This window comes from Triturus cristatus, chromosome 10 (assembly GCF_964204655.1).
Source record: "Triturus cristatus chromosome 10, aTriCri1.1, whole genome shotgun sequence".
In the NCBI taxonomy this organism is placed as follows: Eukaryota; Metazoa; Chordata; class Amphibia; order Caudata; family Salamandridae; genus Triturus; species Triturus cristatus.
Window position 1 is genome coordinate 906,406,848 of NC_140593.1, and position 21,366 is coordinate 906,428,213.

The window sequence follows — 21,366 nt, forward strand, 5'->3', positions numbered from 1 at the left end:
GCAAAGGGGCAGGGCAGGAGCAGCAAGATGACCATGGAGGTCAGGCAGGTTGGGCACTAGAAAAAAGACACACCATGGAGAGCAACAATGAGACTATGATGGCATACACACAGACCATGGAGGGAAGGTGGGAGGGGGTCAGGGGCAGCTAGCTGACCACACAGGGAAGGTGGGAAGGGCCATGGCAGCACAGAAGACCATGCATGGCAAGCAGGAGGGTTAGTGGCAGCACAATGGCTATGATGGGGAAGAAGGAAGGTACGGTGCAGGGGCATGCACAAAGGACCATGGAGGATAGAAGGGAGGGTCAGGACCTGGGCACAGACAAGAGAGTTCAGGGGAAGGGGCCTCACAACAGACCGCGCGAGGCAGGCAAGAGGAGCAGTTGCAGCACAACAGACCAGAGAGGGCAGAAGAGTGTGGCAGTAAAATGGACCATGGAGGACAGGAGGAAGGGGATAGGGGCATGGCATGTGGACAGGCAGGGTGGAGGTGGCAGGGACAGGTTACAGTCATCTGACAATGCTAGGCAGGTGGGAGGGGAGTGGCAGCTCAACAGAACACTCAGAGTAGATAGGAGTGGCAGGTCCATGGAACATGGTGGGCAAAAAGGATGGAGCAGGGGCATGCACAAAGACATCGGAGGGCAGGGGGAAGGAGAATAGGGGCAGCAAGCTAAGCACAGAGGCTAAGCAGGAGGTCAATGATGGGCCATAGAATTGGGCAATGGAGGGCAAGAGGAGTGGACTGGTACATCATGCTAAATGGAGGGCAGTGGCAGCACATCAGACCATGCATGGCAGGAGGGAGGAGGCTAGTCCATGGATTCAGACAACAGAGGATAGGGAGGAGGTGGATGGGGCAGCAAGCTAACTGTTCAGAGAAGGTGGGTATTAGGAACTTTATTGTTTTTAAAATGTGTGTCTGTGCGAACTACTTAAAATATGAACAAGTATGCAGCATAATCTCACTTTTATTCAGGAAGAAGAGGACGTTTGTGACTTTTACACCGGGCTTACTTGGCAGAAACACCCCCTGACCCTCCACCCCCATCGCAAAATGTAATGCCCGTGAAAAGGGTAGGTGGACTCAGTGTTATATAGAACATAGTCCTGAGAGCACGATGGAAATGAAAACTAGATATAGTATATGGTATAAACTATGCACCAAAAAGTGTGATATAAGATGAACCGGGCGTGAAATATAATATGCAATACATTGTGCGCAATGACAGATTTATTGGAGAGCGCGAGATAGCACAGGCACTAGCGCGTGCTATGCGATATGCGCCCTGGAGTGTAATATGCACAGGGCAGTGTTGTGTAACCTAACTAGTCTCTAAAGTTGTAATATAAAATATGTGCTGAGGAGTGTAACGTTGCATATGCACTGTGACAAAGATATGGATCCCAGATTGTAATATGTATGGCATAGCGCTGTGCGTTATATCATAGGCATCGAGGAAGGCACGTTAGATGGGGCAATATAACCCGTGCGAAGGCAAGTGTGGCATGACATATTCACGGGGTGGTGTTACAGTGCACATGGGCTAGAGAGTGTCATAGCATACGCACTAGCTGGTTGAATACGACACAGAGGTGTGAGGCACTCGGCGGGCACTGATGGGTGTAACACAGCATTGGGCTCAGCCAGGAGCACGCTGTGACTCTCAAGTGAGGTTCGTCTCCTTTCCAGAGAGTAAAATAAAAAGTATTACACATCCGGCAGTGGATGTGTGTTTTATTAACCGTGAGGGGGGTTTCTTGCATAGATTTGGTCGAATTTTTGTCGAATCCCTTTTGAATGGCTTGGTGTGCATGTGTATTAAATGTGCCCGTCAATAGCTACCCATGTTTGTATAAATAAACGACAAGGGTGTCTACCGGGATTAGGCACGGTAGGGCATCAGACATGTCAGAGCTTCACTAGTGGTGTAAATACATTCCACGTGGATTCATTGTATGCATAGTCGCCTTTTAATGAATATCATGCAAATCGTCATGGTGATAGGTACGTACGGTTTGTCCAGCATGTCCTAGGTGTGTCTATAAATATATATTTTTTAAAAATAATAAAAAATAGTGGCCGGCCCTGGGGATTGGGGTCAAAAAAATATAATTAGGAGACAGGCCCTGGGGGATGGGGTCATCAGGACCAATAAATTAGAATAAGAAGGGGAACCACACAGCCCCCCTTCTTAAAAAATTAAAATAAATAAAAGACTGGCATCGTGCCGGAGGCCACGCCCCCTCCTTGCAGCACTCTGCAAACGCGCCCCCTGGCGAGTTGTAAGTTGGGGAATTAATTCCTCTTCAATACTGAGGGTCCCTGAGGGCCAACTAGCCCAACAGGCATCTCCAGTATGCACCAGGGAGCTGCGCTGCAGACAGGTGTTCTGAGGCCAAGCCCCTTTTTACACCTCTCTGCAACGCAGCTCTGTGGCGCTTACTGGAGGTACCTAGTGGTCTAGTTTGACCCTAGGGACCCTTAGGATTCAAGGGGACTTAATCTCTCAACTTAGAACAGCCACAGGGCGCGTTTACACAGTGGTGAAGGGAGGGGACGGGGCCTGAGGTGACGTGTGCAAACACGCACTATGGCATGTTTTAAATTGGGGATATAATTTTCCTTCAATACTGAGGGCCCCTGGGGGCTAACTAGCTCACCAAGTGCTTTCAGTAAGAGCCACTGAGCTGCATTGCAGAGAGGTGGTCCAGGCCGTGCCACTTTTTACACCTCTCTGCAACGCAGCTCTGTGGCACTTACTGGAGGTATCTAGTGGGCTAGTTGGACCCTAGGGACCCTCAGGATTCAAATGAACTTAATCTCCCAACTAAAAACGGACACAGGGCGTGTTTACACAGTGGTGAAGGGAGGGGACGGGGCCTGAGTTAACGTGTGCAAAAACGCCCTGTGGCCTGTTTTAAGAGGTAGTTTTAATCCCCCTGCCCTATTATATACTAGGGGCTTACAGAGGAGGTCATGCTAATCACAGGGGGACCCCAACGCATAATGTTCCCTAGTGTATGTAGGTGTTTTCACTGTATTCTAAGTGTCTTTTAACATAGCACTGGCTCTAGGACTGGTTAGTCAGACTCAGTTACCACCAGTATCCGTCTGAAAAAGTTGAGGGTACAGGATGATTTTGCAACAAGGCTTCTTTCTGCTTTTCTTTTTGTTCTTTCTGCACGTTATCCTTCTTCCTGCACTTTTCTTCGTCTTTGAGGACTTCTGTTGCTTCTTTCTGCACTTCTTTTTTTTCTTTCTGTGCATTTTTTCTTCTTTCTTCACATGTCCTATCTCTGTAGGCATAGTTAGAAATTACCATTTAAAAAACCTTTGAAATTCACAGAAAAAACCATAGGTTTCAGGCACGTTATAGTTAGGAATTAGCATTTAAAAAACCTCAGAAATTCACTGAAAAAACCATAGGTTTCAGGGGTGTTATAGTTAGCTGGACTTTTCACTTGTACAAAACCATTGAAATTCCCCCGTTATAGTTAGTTCAGCTAACTATAACTCGCGCGCCCGCAATGCACTGCTGATGACGTCACATATTACATCACTCATGACATGGTCAGTGACATCACACATGACATCACTGATGACATCTCAAATGACATCACTGATGACATCACTGATGACATCATCCTTGTGATAGAGTGGCAGACCTCCTCTCACCCTAATATAACCTTTGATACACACATTCAAAAATAGAGACTAAACAATGGACATACCAATACCAGTTACAACAACCTCTTCAGTAATTCTAAGATCCACCTACACATCCACTCATTCACCAACAGTCCTATACAGTCACTCATACATGTACTCACTCATCATATGTACTCATACACCTATACATCCTGTTACACAATGCCACTCATCCATAGAGTTACTCACACACATAGTCACTGATGCTAATAAAGAATCAAACATACATTTATTTGCATATACAGTTATACACACACCACCTCACTTACTTCTACGGAAACTTACACATACTTAGTCTTTTAAACAATCACTTATAGAAACACATACTTATTCATACAGGAACTCTTTCAATCTCTCACTCTCACATATACTCACTTATATACACCAATAGTCACATATACTAGTTTAAAACATATGTAGTTACTCATAAAGACACTATTGAGACAGTCATTCACTCACTAACACACCCATACACACACTCATCCACCCATACAGTCCTGCACACATGCTGTCTTCAACACATACAAAGAGTGAGTCACTCATTCATGCACCTATGCACTACGTAATTCCTCCCACCGAACCATGCAGACACTCAGACCGATACTCAAAAAACCAACTAATAACCTATATAGACACCCATGTAGCTACTCACCAACCCATGCAGCCACTTATACACAAAGTGAGAGATTGATACAGATATTTACATATTTAAACATTACTCACTAAGCGATGTATTCACTATGATACACTTAATCAGTCAGTTACACAATCAATTTTTCAAAAACAAATCATCCATTTAGACACTTATATACCCATTTATTCTTCCATCGACCTTGAGATACACATATATAAAACATATTTAATTTTCAGAAAAACACACATTCACTGGATGATGTCATCAGTGATGTCATTTGAGATGTCATCAGTGATGTCATCAGTGATGTCACTGACCATGTCATGAGTGATGTAATATGTGACGTCATCAGCAGTGCATTGCGGGCGTGCGAGTTATAGTTAGCTGAACTAACTATAACGGGGGAATTTCAATGGTTTTGTACAAGTGAAAAGTCCAGCTAACTATAACACCCCTGAAACCTATGGTTTTTTCAGTGAATATATATATAGCTAGGTGTATTGAAGTATGAGTGGGCATGAGTGTCTGAATGGATGATTTAGTAGGTGCATGACTGACCGTATAAGTAAGTGATTAAAGGTGTCTTACTGAATGCATGGGCTTGTTAGTAAACTGTGTAAATGTCTGTTTCAGTCTGTCAGTTGGTGTGTAAGCAGCTATATGGGTTGGTGAGTAGCTACATGAGTGTCTATATGGGTTATTGATTGGTTGTATGAGTATCTGTATGGGTGCCTGAGTGTCTGTGTGGGTGGGTGGGGGGGTGTCTCTGCATAAATGTGTGAGTGGGTAATTCACTGGGTGTATGGGTTCAAGAGTGCATCTGTGAAGGGCTGTATAGGTGGGTGAGTATGTGTATGGGTATGTTGGTGAGTGAATGGATGTCTCAGTGGTACATGTGTGAATAACTACATATGTGAAAGGCAGTATATGTGAGTGTTGGAGTATTTAAATCACTATATGTGAGAGTGAGTGATTGTGAGAGTGGCTGTATGGATGATTTTGTGCTTATACCAGTGATTTTATAAGAGAGTAAGTATGTGTTAGTATCTGTATGAATACATGAGGTGGTGTGTGTATAACTGTATAAGTGAGTAAATGGGAGTGTGAATGATTCTTTGCATGATTGACTAGGTGTGTGAGTAACTCTATGGATGAGTGACAATGTGTGAGTGTCTGTATAGGTGTATGAGTGCAAATGATAGTGCTGTATTGATAAGTGACTGCATGTATGAGTGACTGTCTGGCTGAATGAGTGGACGCGTGTCTAGACCTAGGAATTAGTGAGTGGGTATGTAGTAACTGGTATTGGTGAGTCTATGGTTTCAAAATGGTAGTCTGTATTTTAGAGTTGGTGTATCAAAGGTTATATTAAGATGCGAGGAGGTGCATCAGATTATCACGTGGATGATGTCATCAGTGATAACCATGGGTACTTAGATGCAGCTCGCCTCTTTATTCCTCTATTCGCATGCAATGCCGACGTGTTTCAGGGCTTCAAGCCCCTTCTACTTGGGCTGCTTAGAAATGAGGCATACAGAGCTCACCTGTGTTTTCAGCATGCTCTTTATTTATTTCCACATGTCCCATCATGCATCTACAATGCACGATATATAGTAACACCCACTGAGGGCTGGAAATGAATAAAGAGCATGTTGAAAACACAGGTGAGCTCTGTATGCGTCATTTCTAAGCAGCCCAAAAAGAAGGGGCTTGAAGCCCCGAAACGCATCAGCATTGCATGCGAATAGAGGAATTAAGAGGCGAGCTGCATCTAAGTACCCTTGGGGGAAGCGCTGGGAGTGTTCTCTCAATGTTCCGGGCATATTGGATAACAACATTTTACATGGGAGCCCAGCTGTGGAGAAGAGCACCATTGATATTGAAAGAGGCTGCGGAATGGAACTGTTTAAACCGTGTTTGTGGAGTTGAACTTTTCACACCATAACAGCGCAGCGCTCCGGATGCTAATTGAGCCCGTCATTAGACTTCTAATCCTACAAAGGATATGAAACGAAAGCTTGAATTATGATTTGCGCATCCAACTTACAAAAGAAAAATAAATGTTTTACTCACCTTAAAGGGAACCACATGTCCCATCATGCATCTACAATGGACGATATATAGTAACGCCCACTGAGGGCTGGAGATGAATAAAGAAAACACAGGTGAGCTCTATATGCGTCATTTCTAAGCAGCCCAAGAAGAAGGGGCTTGAAGCCCTGAATAGCGCCGGCATTGCATGCGAATAGAGGAATACAGAGGTGAGCTGCATCCAATTGCCCTTGAGGGAAGCACTGGGAGTGCAAGAGGACGCCTCCCACAATTCGGAAAAGCACAAGACTGCACACAGAGTCCTTAGTCAATAAAAGTTATATTTGGCAACGCATTTCAACCTGAAAACGTCTTCTTCACTGATATAATGTGTAATGATATATTGTGTAAGTTTTTATTTCAAATTTAGTTTTTTGGGTAATTCTTTTTTATATATACTTTGTTACATGTTTTTGTTATATATGTTCATGAGATGTATTTTTTTTATCATTAATTGTACGATCATTTATTTTTATTAACTATTAAAGAAATGTTTAATTTTTTTAAGTATACATTTTTAAAGTTTTATTTAATTTATTTTTAAATATATGTATTCATTTTGTATTGTATTATTTATTTAAACTTTTAATATCCAAGTTAAATATATAATGTTATGTAGTAAAATCAACAAACCTCCCTGTTTTTGACAACATTCTGGGCCACAATATTTTTGACTCAATATTTTTGCAGGCTACTTACAAAGTATGTAAGCACAATTTTTTGGTTTCCAATGTTTTTCACAGTATTTTACCTGTGTAGAACTCCTTCTTTGTCACTCTCTCTCCTCTACTATGAGCCTGTTTTTTTATCTCCCTTCTTTTTATCACTAGCTCACAACATCCTTAGATGTAGAATACCAGGCAGAGTGTTGTAGAGTAGAATAAATGGTGCATGCTTCAAAAGGGCATAAAAGGCAACAGACTGTTTAACCATGTAACTTTCATGGAGCAGCTTGTATAGACGCAATGTTTTCTTGAGGGCTAAGTTGTACTCTTCTCCTAAACAGTCCTGGTCAGTGGTATGCTTGTCCATGGGAATGGAATCAGTAAAAGTGGCAGTGGATCATAAAGAAGAGGCATACATTAATTGTTTCAGATTTAATAAACATGGAAAACCACATTGTAGTACTTTTCCAGTGTAGTGGTAAAGGCAGGTCTTCATCATTCTTTAAGCAAATCCACATGACACCACAAAAAAGGTTCCTACATAAGATAATGCAACTAAGAAGCATACAATCATCCAGAAAAGTTGGTAAGTACAGACACAGTTCCAACTATGCAGCCCATTCTTATGCAGGATAGGTATTTTGTACAGCAAACACTGGCAGGCTCAGAAGACAACTATGTAACCCCTCTTTATTAATGGTACTCAGTGGATGGAGAGATCAAACATTGCAGTGCCTCTTGGTTCTAAGAGGTGGCAAGTGCATATACCAGCCCATATACCCTTTCATTATCCAATATAGGAGCTGTAATATTTTAATAAAATCTAACTATCGCATAAAAAGAAAAATGCTGCTCTGGCTGATTACAAGAATAGATGCCCATTCAGAGGTGTGGGTACTGCTCCATTAAAAGCACAGCAGCTCTACTGACAAATTGTATTGCTTTTTTATTTATAGCCTAGGAATTTAATAGCTCTGCGGAGAAATAATGATAATGTCCTTTTAAATTTATAATGCCCTTGTTATGAAGTGTAGCTCGCCCTTTACATATATTGCAGTTCCACTGAGAAGCCCTTGTGCTGCTCTATTTTGAAGTTTTGCTACTGTTCCTCATACTGTATACTACCTATTCTGACAGTTTAACAACATTTCAATTGTACGTCCTGTGAAGCATTGCAAGATTCTGATAAAGACCACCAGTGTGTAAATATGTTTCACATCTGATCCAAAGGATAAAAGACACATTTACCCGATGTCCATTCAATCATTGGGATCTTAGAGCAACACCACACATGTGCTGTCTGTGACATGAAATTTGAGCAGCCCTTCTGAAAAGCGTTACCAATCTCCCATGAAAAGTTTAGAAGCCCCGCTGAGACGTGCTGGTTTCCCAGTAAAACGGTAGCAGCTTTCTGAGGATGACTACTATCACTTTATTAAGAGCTGCCCTACTTTAGTATTCTTTTTTTTGTTTAATATTTTTTTATGGAGGCCCCTGTTCCCACCAGGAGCACCCACAAAATGCTCAAATATTTAGGGCTTCAGGGGTGCCCAGAGCGCCCTTTGCCCCTGTTGACTCCTCCACCAGGTACCATAGTGGGTGCTGGTGAGAGCTGCACATGTTTTTGTTTAAAGTGGGTCCCCTGATGCCCATCTGGGACACCCACAACATGGCCAGTCTTTGGTAACAGTGGGGGGTGCCACTGTTTGATCTCCAGTCAGCACTCATTCTGGGTCCTGGTCGGAGTGGGCTCAATTCCTTTGCTCACGCCCGGATGGGAGCAGCTTTTTTATGTGCTCCACTAGGTTGGCACAAAGTACCCCATCTGGGAGATTGTGGGTAAGAATTAAAGTTGCAGGGAATAGTAGTGTGCTGGGGATGTGTCAACGAGACAGGTGCTTTAATTGGGCCCAAGGTTTGAAGACCCTGGGGTTGGTTTATAACTCAAGGAAGGTGGACTGATGCCCACCTCCCCATAAATAAACTCGTCCGCAGTGATGGTGTACCAGGGTCCTCTCTGAGACTTGTGGAAGGTGAGCCACATGCCCCCTGCCCAAAATAAAAACTCCGGCCACAGGGGATGGGTTCCCTTCGGCCTTGCAAAGGCTTGTGGTTGGGGCTCACATGTCTCCCTCCATCAAAAACAACAAAACGCTGGCCCTGGAGGATGGGGTCCCTGGAGTCTCTCTGAGGCTCAGTGTGGCAGGCAACATGTCCTCTCCCCCAATTTTAAAAAATGGCCCTAGGGAATGGGGTCTTCTGGGCTTCCTAAAGACTTTAGTAAAGTTGGGCTGTATGCCTCCCTTCCTCATAAAAATGAAACCATCAATCCCCTGGGTCCTGACCCATCCTGAGGGGCTCATTTTTTTAAAGAGCTGGAGCCTACTCTTTTTTGTATCAAAAAATCGTCTCCCCACCTGGCCTATTTGGGCAGGGCATTCATACCCTACCCCCATATATGTTTTTTTCATTCTTTCTCTGGGACAAGGAAATGAGTACCTGAGTCCTAAAATGGCTACTGCCACTTATTTGTTGAGGAGGTGGCACCCAATCGAATATTATCTTTAGATCTGTCAGCTCTGCGGATCCTCCACGCCTTGATATATAAATACATTTTGAACCTTCATTTCTCAAGAAATACTGAACGGATTTACACCAAATCACAAACTGCAATCGTTCTGGACCGAGATCTTGGTTTCTGCCAAATTTGGTGTAATTTCATTCAGTCGTTATTTCTAATTTTCCTATATTCCTAAATTGCATGAGGAAAACATGTTTTGGGATGCCCCTGTTTTCTTGGCCCCCACTTGACAGATCACCTTGGAAGTTTCTAGAAAGTAGTTGAGGTGGATGAGACTTTTTTCTTTAAACGTTTTGTGATAATTCGTTAAACAGTGCCAAATTTATTAGCAAACCAAAAAAATCCATATATATATTTCCATTCACTGAAAAAACAAAGGTTAAAGGAACAATATAGCAAAGTGAACTTCTCAGTGACAAAGTTAACGTTTTGATATTAAATAACCACAGAAATTCAGTAGTTACAGTTAGTGGCACTAACTATAACTTGTGCCCCGCGATGCACTGACTGTGACCTCAGATATGATATCACTCATGACCTGTTCTATGACATTATTCGTGACATCACTGATGACATCTCAAATTACATAATTGATGACATCACTGATGACATCGTCCAATGAGTGTGCAAGTTTGTTTTACAGTTTACATAGTGGCTTGTTACTACCATAATAATTGCACCTACTTTTACACAGCTTATGCAGCTAATGGGTATAAGTGTTTATATAACACACTCCTAATGCACCACAGCTGTGTACAGGTATTAAACCCTTTAAAAATGTTTGAATTCAAAAGCCACTCTGCTTGCAAATGACAGTTGATTTGCATTCAATATGCTTCATACAACTTTTTGGTTCTGCATAAAAAGTTTCCCACAGAAGAAATATTCTACGTAGTAGATATTCACTTTGGTACGCAACCTTGAGTTATTAGAGAGAATTGTGTCACCATGATAATTTATACTAAACATGGAAGAGTGTGTGTTCACCAGGTACTTACCATTGTATGTGTACTTGGTTTGCTTTATAAGAAGGGCTGCAAAGTGTTTCCCACAGTATGAAGGGTGCAGATAGTATGACCTTTTGCATCGTTTTATCTTGGTTATTTTGAGCAAATAGTCTTTTTTGACAACTGTGGCATAGAATGCACGCTGTTCTTATTAGAATATTTTGAATAATATGTGGTGTATCTCTCATGAGAGTTTTAGTGTTTCCAAATATTGTTGCATAAAGTAAACACTCTTTACAGTATTCAGTTCTATACTGATATCAACTGCATTTCTTAATGTAATTTTGGTGTGTGTGTCAGAGGTTTCATATAGATAAAAGCTGTCCATAGTAGGGTATTTGTTTTGAAATTAGCATTTACTATTTTGCGTTTTTCTGAACAGTTCTATTCAGATTGAACAGCATACTCAAGGAGGGTTTCCAATACATCTGTGGCTGATTGTTAATGTGACCTATTCTATGTATAAACCTTTAGTAATATATACAGCATTATGAGGGAAAACGAGGCTTGGATGATGTCATCTTCTGCCCTTCTAGCGGTCCCCAAGGCCATTTTTGGCTCCAAGAGTGGGGGCGTGCAGCCCCCTCCTTTCAATTTAAAAGGCCTGCCCCTTGGAGGTGGTGGTCCCTGGGGCTGAATACGGCCTAGGAGGAGGTCCACACTGCCCCCTACCCCTTTATTTTACATTTCTTGCCCCAGGGAGGTGGTGGTCCCAGGCACCGTACAGAGCTATGGATGGGGAGGTGTCACTGCAGCCCCCCTCCAATTTACTAATTAAGGCAGGTGGTGGTCCCCGGGCTCTTTAGAGCTTCAAGAGGGGCATCTGCGTGGCCCACTTCCATTACTTACATAATGCCTCTGGAAGGTGGTGGTCCCCGGGGCTCAAAAGAGCCTCAGGAAGTGGGCCACATACTCCCCCTCCCAACATTGTTTTAGGATTAATTCCCTTTTTTATTGGCGAAGCACATAGCAAAATCAGTACACAGCATGCCGCCTACAACCCTAATGGGCCGGACTCATTGACAATTCCATTAAGACCAGTGCACAGTACATTCAATTAGTACTTAATAAAGAATAGGGGGTACACAGCATGTCGCCTACAACCCAGCTTGGGCGGGCAGCATCTCTAAAAAGGTACAAAAGACTAGTTTGATGTACAAATGCATCTCAAGTAACAAGCAAACTGAGTAACAACGCAGATGAACAGCATGTAGGTGCTATCTTGGGTGGTTGCTGCTAAGACAGCCAAGTTACCAGTTTCAAACTCCAAAACAAAAGAGGGTGATACCCCTAAAGTAAAAACCAAAAAAAAGGGAATCACAAATCCCCAAACCCCCCACCCCAAACCCGTCTGAGTGAGGCAAAGAACCGGTAATTATTGCAATCAAGGAAGGAAACGGAGAACAAGTGATAATTAAATACAGCTTGAAGCTTCCTCCACCCCCTGGTCTTCTGGAATAAACCGCAAAATGCGTAAGTATTTCGGGCAGGTAAGTTCCCGAAACTCACAGGAAAGGATGGAGATAAAAGGGGCCCAGATTTTAGTGTAGTCTGACTTGTCTGCAAGAGTTGCCATTGACAAGCGCTCCACACCAAGCAGGGTCCAAAGCTGTCGAAGCCATTGTTGGTGATCTGGGATTCCATCAGTGTTCCAATTAGACAGTAAAACTCGATGAGCAGCATTGAGTGCTAGAGTCATCTGTCTACCTTTAATAGAGTGGAGCGGGAACGCCGAAGCGTAGGGTAGTCCTAAAAGTGTATCTGCAGGGAATCTGGGGTTGGCAGTGCCAAAGGCCCAATCTATATCATCCAGGACCTGCTCCCAGTACCTGGAGAGTTTCGGGCAATGCCACAAGAGGTGAAGTAATGTGTAAGGGCTGCCACAGCCCCTCCAGCACATACCGTCACACTGAGAATTCCATTTCTGTGTCCGGTAGGGGGTGTAATGCCAATCAGAAGTATTTATAAGCAGTGTCCGTACGTCCTGAAGTATGTGCAATATGGTGCGTCCTATAAAACATTTTTTTCCATTCTTGATCTGACAGTGTTCGGCCCAGCTCCTCCTCCCACTGTTTCTCTCCAGGGGATCTGCCTTTGTGCAGCAACTTAGTCAAGTGTGAATAGATCTCTGAAATGATTTTTTTATTGTCTTTTTAAGGAACAGCCATTTTTCAAATGCGAGCATTGGTCTATCTGCCTTAGGTCGCATGCCCTCACTAAGCACCCAATGTAAAAATTTTCACATGGGTAAATCAATCCAACTCCACCAGGCCATAGTCCCAACTTTATTTTAGTCACAATGCCCCCAGGACCTTGCCCACACGGGGACTAATCTGTACACAAGCACTGGATACCATGCTTCTTTTTTTTTAATGGTGCTGTAAATTCACAGTCCCTCCTACGGTTTTATGGCAACACATTTAAAAGAAAGGTTGTTTGCCTTAACGGGGTCACTGGATTTTTCAGTTAATCAGAAATGTTATCATTCTGCGCATGTACTACAAATATTTAATAAAATCACTGAAATACTAGAGGACTGGAATCATCCCTAGTGGGCAATGCACACTGTTAACAATATTCAAGCTATATGCATATATACAAACAAAAGAGAAACAGAACCTCATCTCCAACCCAAGTGGGCCCATTCACAGGAATCGTATAATACGGACCAGTCCTGCCAAATATGTTACGCCTTAAACTCCCCCTAGGGTAGGCCATAGGTAGCCCATAGGGCAGGGTGCTATGTAAACAAAAGGTAGGACATGTACTTTTAAGTTTTGTATGTCCTGATAGTGGAAAACCTCTAAATCAATTTTTAACTACTGTTAAGTTTACTCCTATCAAAGGGTAACATGGGGAATTCCTTATTACACTTTATAAGCTGTAATTCCTGATTGAGAAGGAGTATATCTGTCATGTTTCATATCATTGGAATGGTAAGGATACATCTTCTTTGCTGACAAAGTCAAATTTATCATTTCTATTTTCGAAATGACACTTTTAGAAAAATGGCATTTCTCTGCTCCTAGCCCTTTGTGCCTTCAGCCTGTCTCAAATGAACTTCTGAGGTGGGTGACAGCTGCACTTTGTCCATTCCCTTTAAACAGACACATGGGAGGCGTGTCCAAGATGGCACCCAAGCAGTAGCAGGCCTATGGAGCTCCACCGCCCATTTTGCTTGTCTTGACAGAAGCAGGGCTCCCCTGACGATAATCTCCCCCGGTTTGCCTCCAGGAAAGTAGCAGGAACAAGGGGGGGACCTTGAAGATGGCAGCGTGGCCCCCCTCGCTCTGACTTCGTGGTTCAAGTACTCCACACCTTGGTCTGCCTGCTTTAAATGTCTTGGTAGTATGCTCAAGCGTAAAATACCTTCCCTTTCACCTACCTCTCTTATACAATGGTGTGACTGGTGGAAGAATGTTGAATGATGGTGGAAACTACAAATCCCACAAATCCTGGAAACAGTGTTCCGGGACCATGATTTGACTCACTTGAAATCCTGGTATATAAGCCCCAATCAGGAAGGTGAAGGTGTTTGACAATTTTGGAATGCAGTTTCTACGTTGTTTGTTCCTCAAGGAGCAAGCAGACTGCTTGCCCTTCATCTTTCAGAATCACTCATTTGCAAGGAGCCTTTGAGTGTACCTCAGTTTTGTTCACTTTCAAAGATTATTCAGCTCGGATCAGTTAGCAGACTTCCTAAAGAGCCAATACCTTTTCTCCCTGACTCGGCATGGTGCTAGGCTCCCCTGCAGGGATTATACATTAGCGGCTTCTCTTCTCACCGCGAGCCCGTCTCCCCCGCTGAGAGAACCACTTTGGGCATTCGGCTGGAGCCGTTTGCCTTTCATGTATCATCGTGTAAAAGCTAAACATTCGGCTCACTCTTTACGCCAGTATCAAGCGTTTAATAGCTATTAACCCGTTCCTCCTGCTGATGAATGGATAGCTGGATTCTGTGGTGTGGTTAGCTCCTTCACATGAGACCAACGCTTGGCAGTATTCTGGAGTTACAGAAGGGGCCACGACATGATCAGTAATTTACAAGTTTATTATAAAACCTTCCGCAGGTGACGTCCAAGTTAAAAGTGAAGGCTTTCCCTTTATCGATTCCTCCTTTACAGCAAATGTTTTACAGAATCAGGACTTCTGGCACCCAGAGATAAGTTACTTCTAATTGTTTTTGATTCAGTGCATTTATTGGAATTTTGCTCTACCTCTTTGTCATTCTAGCCTCAAGTACATTTCTTTTTGTTTTGAACTACTGAAGTCTAGTGGGACAGTGATTCCCGTGTGAGGATGTTCTTTTGACTATATATGTTGTTCTCCTCATTATAACACTTCTGAGGTCGTGAATGACTGCAATGCTTATTTGCATGTTTGGATACCTTTTTGCTTTCTTCTTCTGCCTAATGTGAGAAATGAGTATTAAGCTTTGAGATGTAGTCTATCACTAAAGTGCGAATTTGTTATTTTTCCTTTCTGAATGTTTCTCTCTATTCCTATCTTTCTACAGGGTATACACGTATCTGGGAGGCATGTCAGGGTGCACTTTTCAGCGCTAGAGAGGACGCCCCAGAGGAGGCCTTCCTGTTCGCTTCAGTAGTTTCTCCTATTTTATTCCATTCCTCTTTTCCCCTGAGTTGCACCTTTTCAGGATAGCTTTGCTATGTGCTCTTGAGAGATATCACGAAGGGTAATTGGAGAGTTAGCTTCACACATCGCCCAGATTCAGGTTAGTGGTATTCCATGTGACTTACTGACAGCACTGACATTCAAAACCCGCGCGTGGGCTCCCGTGCAGCACTTTCACTCACCACCGCAAGCTCCCTCGCCCCAGCCATGCCAGTACAAATAAGTACCCCCGAGATGGGTCACTGGGGGCTTCTTACGAAGATCCCTGAGGACCGTGCAGCCAACTGGCGGTGAGCAGACGAGACGTGTGGCCCGGAGGAGCAGCAGAGGGGAGTTTGGCAGGCTCAATGACAGCCTTTGCGATTGCAGGGCAGGGCGAGGTCCCGTCATCAACTTGGGCCTGGCCCTTGGTGTAGGTGGCATGACTGAGGCATCCCACCAGCAGGCATTCAACTTGTGGGACCTGTGCAGCTGCACATGGATTGAGAAAACACGGAGCCTGGACCACTCAGCGTCAGTAAGTGTACTTGCCTGCCCCTTAGCTCCCTGATGGGAGGAAGAAGACCAGCATTTTCTAAAGCTGGAAGTTGATCTAGAGATACTCCTGGTTTCACCCCTCAGCAAATTAGCATTGCACGACGGATCAGCTCTCCCTGGGTGCCTCCTCCTGTATTCCTCTGGACGCTAACTTATTTTGCCCCTCCTGGCCTTAGTGTGCACTGAGACATTTACTGATGCAAAAAGACCTATTGTGGTGTTATTATGCCTGGGGACCTGACTGGAGGTGGAGGTGGTGTTTGTCTCTATGTGGGGCACGGAGGCCTAGACTCATTACAAGTGAGCCGCTCCAGGTTTGACATCTGGCCCACTGGGGCCTAGTGAAGTGGTACCTCTATGCTAAGTCAGCTGGCATACTGGGCTCTCGGCACCCTCTGCTATCTCCTTGACATTCGAGACACCTTCTCTTTGGGAGGGACCACGCAAGGGCATTGTCCATTAAAGGGTGGTAGTCACCAGAACCTTCCTGGTGGAGCCTCACATAACTTGAGGAACTGAGGCCGCCCCCACTTGGTGCTGATTCAATCATGGCGGGCCACCGTGATGCCTCAATGAAGGATTTTCTCACTAAGTCGGTGAGCAAAAAGCCAGACCCCCACGGAGGGACCTCTCCATCAGCATTGTCCGTAATAGACAGCGCTAACTCCGAGCACACTAATTGGGCTGAACCGATCACCCGTGCCTTTTTGGAGGCTCTTTTCGGCATCCTACGGGCAGACACTGTGACCCTTAAACAGGCAATTGCAATAGAAATCAAGGGACTCACAAGAGAAATGAGTGAGCATGGCAAAAGACTTAACACCATTAAACACAATAGTGACTTGCACAGAGAGGAACTAGATGTGCACCGTCAGGAACTGGAGGAACTGCAAGATAGGAAAGCTGAGTTATGCTACCAGTGGACCTTCAGCACTGATTGTGCCACCTACTTAAGTAGCCCTTTAAATATGTCTCAGGCCTGCCATTGCACAACCTGTGTATTCAATTTTAACCTGCCATTTCAGCCTAGCAAAATACACCTTTTGCCAGGCCTAAACCTTCTCCTTTAATACATATAAGTCGACCCTAGACACCCCCAAGGACAGGGTGCACTGCATTTATAAAGTAGGATATGTACTTTTAAGTTTTGCATGTCCTGTAGTGAAAAACTCTTAAAATACTTTTTCCCTACAGCAAGGCATATTTCTACCATAGGATGACATTGGAGTTACCTTATTACATTTTATAATTGTTATCTCCAAATTGGAAGAGATAACCCCTACAAGTTTGGTGTCTCTGGAATCACAATTTAAAATCCTAACTTATAGTGAAATCAGATTTTAAATTGCAATTCTGAAAATGACATTTTAGAAACTTGGCATTTTCTTCTCTTAGCCTTTTGGTGACTGCAGCCTGTCGCTGGTCGCGTAACTGGGTGTAGTTGGCAGTTGGGCTTTGTACATTCCGTCTAGACAGCCACACACAATGGGAGCTTAGGTGTGACTGGATGGGTTATCACTGGCCAGATGAGAGGAAGGTCCTTGGCCCAGTCTCACTTACACCTGAATAGGCTTTGTCCTGTCTACACACAAAGGGCTTAACAATCCTGTATTGTTACTTCAGCAGCTTGGAGCCAGGAAGGGGAGGCAGGGCACCTCTGCACTTTAATGCATGCCCTTTAAAGCTGCACCCCCACTTTAAAGGCACAACTGTGTATATAAGAAGGATCTCTAATTCCACCATTTCAGTACACTTCTGGACCGGTGGATACTCTGCTAGGACTGCTGTGCTGCTGAAAGGATTGCCAGTCTGCTGGACTTCTACTCTGAAGGATTCGCTGCCTTGCTGTGCACACCTGCTGCCTGCTGCCCTCTTGTCTGGGGAAAAAGAACTGGACCTGCAACTCCATTTTGAACCCAGGATCCCAGAGTGACACAAAGGGCTAGTCGGCATGTCGCCTGATCTGAGCGTAAGGCACATAACAGATTCCCCAACAGCTCCTGGACCCGTCTTCGGTGAGTTACTGACCGCCAAGTGGTTCCTCTCAGGTTCTTGCCCATTGGTGTAGCTCTTGAGCTCTCAAATGCAAGCTTTTGGGCCCTTCGGGACCACAAACTGGTCAGTTTGCACAGGAACAGAGTTGCTAGCATGGTGGAAAATTAGCGCGAGCTGCCACAAGTTTGTCTCTTCACACAGCAATCATTGATCACCCACGTAGACCACCAAAGCGAAGCACCAGCCTGCGACTCTTGACCTGCTCTTGGCACAAAACTTGAGAAGGCAAACCTTCAGCTGGACTAATCTGGGACTGTATCTGACCCGTGATCCAGCACGGTTGGCTTGAACCTTTGAATTTGACCCGGTCCACTGCGACCAGATACTCCCAGTTGGCGCTTTATGCTTTCAGGTGCTATTTTACTGTTTATTCTTTAAAAATTTATAACTTCAGTTCTACTAATTGATTTTTGTTGTTTTGGTCTTGTTTTATTTATTACATTTTGCTCTATTGTTCTAACCTGGTGTGGCATCTTTTTGTGGGGGGTTTTCACTGTTTTATTGTTTGAAGCGTTGCACAAATATTTTACACATTGCCTCTAATTTAAGCCTGACTGCTCTATACCAAGATAACAGGGGCTTGAACACAGGTTAATTTGGGGTTTGCTTGTGCCTTACCCTGACTAGAATTGTGGTTGCTGCTTGAGCAGGGCTCAAACCCTAATCAACCAGTAGCCCAATTTTTAACACAGGTATTTACCTAGAAGCTGGATAAAGCTGGCTTGTTTGCTACTTGAATAGCCTTTGGCCAAACAGTGCATAATCCGTACTACTAGCTGGTAGCCTAGTCAATACGGAAGTTTCTTTTCTTTTTGCACAGCGGCTGACCAAATCATACATATTTTCTGCTATTCAACCACCAATTAAAAGAAACTTTACTATTCACACACCTGCAAGCTAAATAGCAGTGTTTAGATACTATTTGAATGGTGGCCAAAGATATTTTACTATTTGACTGGCCTCTGGTCAAAGAAAGCATATCTGCTTTTTAGTCAGCAGCTTGGCAAATGGTAAAGTTTCTTTGCTATTTGCTTGGCTGCCATTCAAATAGTACCTAAAGACTGCTATTTAGCCAGCAGGCGGGTGAACAGTCAAGTTTCTTTGTAATCTGCATGGCTGCTGACCACACAGTGCACAATCCCTACTTTTTGATGGCCAAGGACCAAAGGTACATAGTTTTCTTTTTAGCCAGCAGGCAGATAATTAGTAAAGCTTCTTTGCTGTTTGCATGGCCGACATCCAACTAGTACCTAATGTCTGCTATTTAGCTAGATGCCTGGAAAATAGTGAAGTTGCTTTGCTGGCTGCCAAACGATGCATAATCTCAACTTTTTAGTCAGTTAGAGATTGAGGTTTCTATGCTGTTTGCACTGCCGTTGTGAGCTTAACAGTGCATAATATGTTTTATTTAGCCAGCAATCCACTAAATAGTGAGGTTGCTTTGTTATTTGCACAACCACAAGCCAAATCTTACCTACTTTCTGCTATTTAACCAGCAGCTGGATAAATAGTTAAGTTTCCTTACTATTTGCGTGACCCCTAGCCAAAGAGTGCATATGTATGCCTTTTAAACAGTGGCCAGCTAAATAGTAAAATGCCTTTGATATTTTCCTGGCAACCATCCTGATAGCACCTAATGTATGCTATTTAACCAGTGACTTTAAAAAACAACAACTTTAGAAGTTCACTTAAATAGCCACAGTTAAAGAGCAATTATAGATGTGAATTAAAGAGAAACACCACTGATATGAGCAAATGATGGTTAGGTATGCAATCCATAAGTTGCACAACAGCCATGCAAACTATACCTTATACACAAATGCTATATTTATAACTTCACAATGATTATACCAAGAAATAACAACATCTAAAACCACGAAAAATAACAACTCATGCTCACAGCAATACATAATTCTGCATTCACAGTCTTTAGGAGAGTTCAGGTTAATCTCATCTGAAATCTGAGCAGTACATGGAGAAAGGGTGAAATGCTCCTGCATGTGTTCTATATGTTCTTTGTCAATGAGAGGAGATTGGAGACCATCCCCAATTCAGTGTACGTAAGACATCCCTGCACTTTAGGCATGTTGTATGTTTTGTGTATGTGTGAAGACATGTGTCTTTGCTCTTTCATTTGTAAGTGAAGCATGCACAACTCCTGCACATGCCGTTCCTATTCTATCTGTGTGTGCACTGCGGCTGCTGCCTATCCTGCTACTCTTCTGAATATGTGTTGTGGAGGTGCATGCAGTGCCATGTCTCTGTGTGAGGAATCACGAACTGCAGCAACTTGTGTTATACCTGCTCCAGTGCTTCATTGGTAGTGGAATAAGTGCCAGGGCTCAAAGTATTGTCCACGGCCAGCAATAGCAAACACCAAGGGCGCTGAATACCTAGGCTGCACAGTCTTAATTCCACCTCATGCCTCTCTAATCCACCACCAGCCACTCCCTGCTCCTTTATCTCGCTCTTGCGGGTTCCTGCTTTCTGTCTTTGTCACTGTTTTTCCTCATTCTCATTCTGCTTCTTTACCCCTTTTGGTTATTCTCTCTCTTGCTCTTGATCAAAGTCTGGTTTGGGAAAATAGGTGCCAGTCCGCCAAAATGAGTGCCGGTGGGCCCCAGCTTCAGCCACAAGCACCAATCAAGCACTGCTCTCTGTGTGTGAGGGAGCCAATCACAGCTTCGGCTGTCACCCTCCCAACCCCCCACAGCAGTTTCTTGTATCAGGGGTGCTTGCACTGCTGCTGCTCTTGCTGCGTTGTTGTTGTATGTTAGTGCAATGTAGAAAAAAAAGTCATTATAAATCTGAAAACGCTCGGCATCATCATTACTAGGTTCTAACATCTCACACTCTGTTCACAGCCACCGCCTCAGACATTTGGAATTCTGAATGGCAAACAGCTACCTTCCGGGATGACTCACATGATTTGCTGTGTGATGCAGCGATGCTCTGGTAAGTCTCATCAATAATACTATTTAAAATGTTTTCACTTGCTGCTTACGTATAGATCATGTTTGCCCCAGTAATAACTGCAAATATGCAATGCCTCTTGCTGCATAATTGTAATAAGATGTTTCTGAGTCAAGGAAGGATTACGGACATATTGTGCCTGACCATAAAGATCTAACAGACAACTAAAACGATGCGCATCTGATAGTTAAACAGATGTGGGAATAGCCGAAACGTCATTTAAATATGATCCTTGGACCATAGTATAGGGAAAAGTATATGAAACTGATGCTAACTGTGCATGAAACCCATCTGACTGTTAGCCCTGCAGAAGGTGCTGCAAGGCCCATGCTGTATTCCTGATTCACAACCACTGATACAGTGGACACAAAGGTAAGTAAATGCATATTCCAGGCACTAGGGATTGAGATAAGAGGCATGAGGGGTTGCATTGGTAAGGTATGGCGGAGGGGGTGGAACCATATGTCCACCAAC

The 21,366-nt window shown here is 43.7% G+C and overlaps 1 long non-coding RNA gene across 1 annotated transcript in view; it reads left to right on the forward strand.

Annotated features, from left to right (window-relative positions):
• LOC146796229 (uncharacterized) overlaps positions 1 to 21,366 on the forward strand; it is a 118,378-nt gene that overhangs the window by 64,137 nt on the left and 32,875 nt on the right. Inside the window, exon 2 of the long non-coding RNA XR_014969904.1 lies at positions 20,784 to 20,874. This is a non-coding gene — a long non-coding RNA (uncharacterized LOC146796229). The remainder of the gene's footprint in view (positions 1 to 20,783; positions 20,875 to 21,366) is intronic.